This window comes from Triticum dicoccoides, chromosome 6B (assembly GCF_002162155.2).
Source record: "Triticum dicoccoides isolate Atlit2015 ecotype Zavitan chromosome 6B, WEW_v2.0, whole genome shotgun sequence".
In the NCBI taxonomy this organism is placed as follows: Eukaryota; Viridiplantae; Streptophyta; class Magnoliopsida; order Poales; family Poaceae; genus Triticum; species Triticum dicoccoides.
Window position 1 is genome coordinate 723,747,587 of NC_041391.1, and position 6,093 is coordinate 723,753,679.

The window sequence follows — 6,093 nt, forward strand, 5'->3', positions numbered from 1 at the left end:
CTCAAGAGGATCATGATCGATCTCTCTCTCTCAAACTTGTACATCAAGGCTTTGGCCATATATATACATTGCAGCCCGAGACAAAGGGTTCTACGCTTCCTCACATGGTCATCAGAGCCCTTCCTCTCGTACGTCTAGCCCTCGAGAAGGAATCCATCTAGTTGATTGGAAAAAGAGAGGAATCGAGATCGAGAAGAGAGGAAACCATGTCAGGCACCACGCCGTCCACCGCTGCTGCCACCATGCCCGCATCCACCATGAGCGCTCTGTCCACTTTATCCACACCTTCCACTTTTGCCTCATCTTCCACCTCCAGCAGCTCGCCCTCTCTCGGTCCGCCTCCATCAGAGAAGCTTACGAGGACGAACTTTCTCCTCTGGAAGGCTGTCGTGCTACCTCAGATCAAAGGAGCACAGATGGAGCACTTCCTCGACACCACAAGTCCGGCGCCCCCTGCCACCATCACCATCAACAACAATGGGACGGAAGAGCAGGTCTTCAACTACGCCAGATCGATCTGGTTTGCGCAGCAGCAACAGGTACAAGGGTACCTCATGGGATCTCTGTCTCGAGAGGTCCTTGCCCAAGTTGTGATGCTCCAGACGCTAGCCGAGGTATGGAACTCCATCCATGCCATGTTTGCTGCGCAAACACAAGCCCAGAAGATCAACACGAGGATGGCGCTCACCAATCTGCAGAAAGGTAATCTAACCATGGCAGAATATCTTGGGAAAATTAAAACCCTTACAGATGAAGTTGTCTGCGCTGGTGCACCGCTCGGAGACGCCCAGATCATCTCCCACGTCATAGCCGGCCTCGACATCGACTACAACCCTGTGATCTCGGCCTTGGCGGCGCGGGTTGAACCTGTTACGGTTCAGGAGCTGTATAGTCAGCTCCTGAGCTTCGACACCCGCCTCAGCATGCTTCAAGGAGGAAATCTGCGCCAGTCCTCTGTCAACGTTGCTTCCCGCGGACATGGTCGTGGGCGTGGACAGCAGTGGCGCGAGCGCGAAAACAGCAGCGGCGGCGGACCCAGTGGTAACCAGGGCCAGGCTCGCCCTGGTGACCGCGGCAACAATGGTGGTGACCGTGGCAACAACAGCTACAACGGCGGCTACAACGGCGGCTACAACAACAACAACCGTCGGCCTAGATGTCAGTTGTGCAAGAAACCGGGCCATGAAGTCATTGACTACTGGCACCAGTATGATGAGGACTTCGTGCCTGATACAAAGCATGTCGCTGCAGCCATGCGGGAGCACGGCGACGCTGATGGTGACACGGTCTGGTACGCTGATTCCGAAGCTACGGACCATGTCACGAACGAGCTAGAGAAGCTTTCCCTCCGAGAGAGGTATCACGACAATGATCAAATTCACACCGCAAGCGGTGGAGGTATGGACATCGCTCACATTGGTCAATCTTCTGTTAATTCCCCTAGCCTTAAACATGATCTTATCCTTAAAGATGTCCTTCATGTTCCTCAAGCCGATAAAAATCTAGCTTCCATGTCTCGTTTTGAAGGAAATATGCCCTAGAGGCAATAATAAAGTTATTATTTATTTCCTCATATCATGATAAATGTTTATTATTCATGCTAGAATTGTATTAACTGGAAACATGATACATGTGTGAATACATAGACAAACATATAGTCACTAGTATGCCTCTACTTGACTAGCTCATTAATCAAAGATGGTTATGTTTCCTAACCATAGACATGTGTTGTCATTTGATTAATGGGATCACATCATTAGGAGAATGATGTGATTGACATTACCCATTCTGTTAGCCTAGCACTTGATCATTTAGTATGTTGCTATTGCTTTCTTCATGACTTATACATGTTCCTATAACTATGAGATTATGCAACTCCCGTTTACCGGAGGAACACTTTGGGTGCTACCAAACGTCACAACGTAACTGGGTGATTATAAAGGAGTACTACATGTGTCTCCAAAGGTACATGGTGGGTTGGCGTATTTCGAGATTAGGTTTTGTCACTCCAATTGTCGGAGAGGTATCTCTGGGCCCTCTCGGTAATGCACATCACTATAAGCCTTGCAAGCAATGTAGCTAATGAGTTAGTTACGGAATGATGCATTATGTAACGAGTAAAGAGACTTGCCAGTAACGAGATTGAACTAGGTATTGGATACCGATGATCGAATCTCGGGCAAGTAACATACCGATGACAAAGGGAACAACGTATGTTGTTATGCGGTTTGACCGATAAAGATCTTCATAGAATATGTAGGAGCCAATATGAGCATCCAGGTTCCGCTATTGGTTATTGACCGAGAATAGTTCTAGGTCATGTCTACATAGTTCTTGAACCCGTAAGGTCCGCACGCTTAACGTTACGATGACAGTTTTATTATGAGTTTATAAGTTTTGATGTACCGAAGGTTGTTCAGAGTGCCGGATGTGATCACGGACATGACGAGGAGTCTCTAAATGGTCGAGACATAAATATTAATATATTAGAAGCCTATATTTGGATATCGGAATGGTTCCGGGTGAAATCGGGATTTTACCGGAATACCGGGGGGTTACACTAGTGCAGAACCGGGCAATAGCACCGGTTCGTAAGGCCCTTTAGTGCCGGTTCCATAACTGGCACTAAAGTGTGGGCACTAAAGGCCCCCCCTTTAGTACCGGTTCAACACGAACCGGTGCTAAAGGGAAACCACGTGGCACGAGCCAGCTCCAGGGGCCTGGAGCCCTTTAGTACCGGTTGGTAAGACCAACCGGTACTATAAGGTTTTTTTTAGTTTTATGATTTCTTTTTCATTTAATTTTGTGTTTCCATTTTAATTCTTTTTCGTTTGCTGGTATTTTACGATACTACACATTGTACACGTTATGCATATATATATATATATATATATAATTTCTAGTAGAACCAATCATGCATATATATATATCATCAATGTCTCACAAACCATCGTATGAATTAATTCACACATACACACATGTATAGCTATATACAATTTCTCCTACATATGCGTGTTGCCTTCGAGCCAGTGGCATTAGCTTAATTGGTGCCTTCGGAGCACGATGACAATTGGAAGTGGTTTTCATGGGGGCGGTAGCGGGTAATAGTATTCTCCCTTCGGATTTATGACCTGGTCGAGCAAAAATCCCGCTATTTCCTCTTGAAGTGCTTCTACGCGCTCCGTTTCTAGGAGCTTTGCCCGCACCTCTCTAAACTGTTAAGAAGGAGATCAATATGCATGTGTATTAGTTGTGTGACTAGATATCGATAATGGTGTAAAAATTGTGAATCGTGTTTTGACAAGCGTACCCATTCCTGTCTTTGAGATCTGCTCCTTTCGGACGCCATCATGTGAATGTTCTCGCAAACGCAGAATGCACACAGATCAGTCCCCTGCACCTACTTCAGGGCCTTTACGAGAATGGAATTTGATCAGATAATAATTAATCAATCATGATAACTAAAGAGATGGCAGCTAGCTAGCTAGCTAGTACTACTTAATTACTTACCTTGGGTCTTCCCCATTTAAGCTTTTCTTTCCATTCGCCTTCCGTGACGCTGATGAACCTTGCCCAAGCCCTGCCCGTCGACAAAGAAAATGAATAAAGGGGTTATTAAATAGTTCATATCATGAAATGACGAACTAAATAGGCTGAGATATATAGTTAATAATGATTGAAATTACCTGTTGACTATCCCAAACAAGATGTTATAGTCAGTTTTTTCTTTGAGTAGTGAGTCCAATATTTCAACTGTTCCGGCGTCAACTTTAATGATACACAAGACCTAGTGAAATCTGCATGCACACACGTTTGCATGTCTTAATTAAGCGGGTATATGTAAGCAAAAACATGTAGCTAGCTAGTAGGCAAAAACAGAGAATTTGTAGTACAAGACAGTGTGACTCACTGGAAGTTGTAAGGAAGTAGTATATCTTCATTGTATTTGAGGCACTTCAAGAACTCTAGCATGCTGTCCTCTACGGCCTTTTGATGACGTGCATCTATTTTCCATGTGTATTCATTAATGGTGTTTGGGTCAATGAACCCAATGCCATAGCGTCCACCTTTTCTCATTTCATACATCTTCATCCTACATATAATACCACAGAAAAGAATATAGTGAGGATAATTACAGGTAATGATTGATCAAAAGGATCACTACAGCTAGCTTGAGACTTAAATTATAGAAAGAAATCACTTACAGACAATAGCAACTGACAATAGATTTGTCGAGTGCGTCTTGATTGTATAACTGAAACAGTTCAGAATACTCAACAGACACAACTTTCTCATGGTAGTAATGCCCCTCCTTGACATTCACCATGAGGGACAATCGATCGGAAATCTTGGTAATGTTCATGTACCATTGATGCAATTCATACATTCTCGTTGGGAGGTTCTTGACCTTGTCTGGCTCGACCAAAGGTTGGCCCCGGACATATTTCCATTTTATTTCATCCTCTCTAAGCACAGGCATGGGCTCGATCTCGAGGAGTTGTCCAACAGTGATTTTGAGAACTTCAGCCTGCATTATATGGTCCTCCGTTATTACCACATTGCCCACCTCAGGAACGTAAACTGTTTGCCCACAATAATATTGGGCGCGCGTACTGTCACGTGTTGTTGGCACAACAAGCGAGGGGATCGATTACGCCGCCTGTTCTCCCAGCCGGGGAATGGTTTTCCCGCATTTTTTGACAGCTGCTTCTTGTTTGCTCGATCCCAAGCTCGCCTCCTTACGTAGACGTGCTCGATTTAACTTCCTGATGTGGCGCTCATAGTCTGTGTCAACAGGCTTGGGAGCTGGTGGTTGAGCCATACGAATGAAGTGGTCAATCGTTTCCTCAGGCACTTTCTCCCTTGGCGAAGTTGGCGGTCTCGGTGCAAAATGGGCTTCCACCTCGGACTTCGATATGGCTGCGATTTCCTCCTCGGACCTGTCATAAGCCCTCTGCGGTAGAGGCGTGAGGCTTGGACCATATTTATATTGCTTGCCTCCGCCTGTACTTCCTGTACTACCTCGACTCGTACCGCTACGCACCATAGCTGCGGGGTGTCTCTTCGGCGATTGCTGAGGCGGCGGAGACGGCTGACGGGGCTGAGTTGGACGAGGAGGAGTGGCCACCTGAAGCTGTGCTGGACTTGGAGGAGGAGTGGCCTGAGGTTGTGCCGGACTTGGAGGAGGAGTGGACGTCTGATGCTGTGGCGGACTTGGAGGAGGAGGAGTGGCCTGACACTTTGCTGGACTTGGAGGAGTGGCCTGACACTTTGCCGGACTTGGTGGACTTGCAGGAGCGGGAGACTACTGACTCGGTGGCGGACTTCGACGAGGAGTCGGCTGACGCAGTGTCGGTGGCCTTCGAAAGATGATGCAATCCTTTTTCCATAGGATGATACGATGGTTGGGTCTCCGAGAAAGCGCTCGTCATCACCTCCAGGAATGTCAAGCTCTAGCTCCGAATATGGGTCCACCACCTCATCAACCAAGACACGAGCATAGCCCGCTGGAATCAGGTTGCAATGGAAGGTTGCCTCGGGGGGATTTTTAAAAGCAACGGCGTCCGCCACCTTCATGGGTATGTTCTTCATTTTGACGTGTAGCTCGCAGCTAGTGTTCTCCGTGATGTCATCCACGGGGTATCTACCCAGCATTGCGTCGTCCGGGGCGGAACCCATGCTGCTTCTCGGCATGGATGGGGCGGTGCTATCCAATGCTGGATCATTCGCTAGCTGCTGCAGCTGCTGAGACCCCCTTTGCTGGGTAAGTGAGTCAATCTGCTCCTGCTGCCGCTGGAATTTGACTACCAATTCCGCTTGACTTGCTTCTAGGCTTGAAGGCATTCATAGTCCCGCTTCCTCTACTCCTCCTCCATCTTCCTCTTCTTCTCCTCCGCAATCTTCTTTCTCGCACGGGTTCTGTAGTCGGTGTTCCAGTCTGAAAACCCCTCATACCACGGAATAGCGCCCTTGCCTTGTGTTCTTCCCGGGTGTTCAGGATTTCCCAGGGCACGCGTAAGCTCGTCGTTCTCACTGTTGGGCTGGAACACCCCCGATCGTGCCTCTTCTATTGCAACAAGTATCACATCGTCG

At 47.3% G+C, this 6,093-nt stretch overlaps 1 pseudogene; it reads left to right on the forward strand.

Annotated features, from left to right (window-relative positions):
• Positions 1 to 773: 773 nt before the first annotated feature.
• On the forward strand, positions 774 to 912 carry LOC119327068 (annotated as a pseudogene).
• Positions 913 to 6,093: the final 5,181 nt, after the last annotated feature.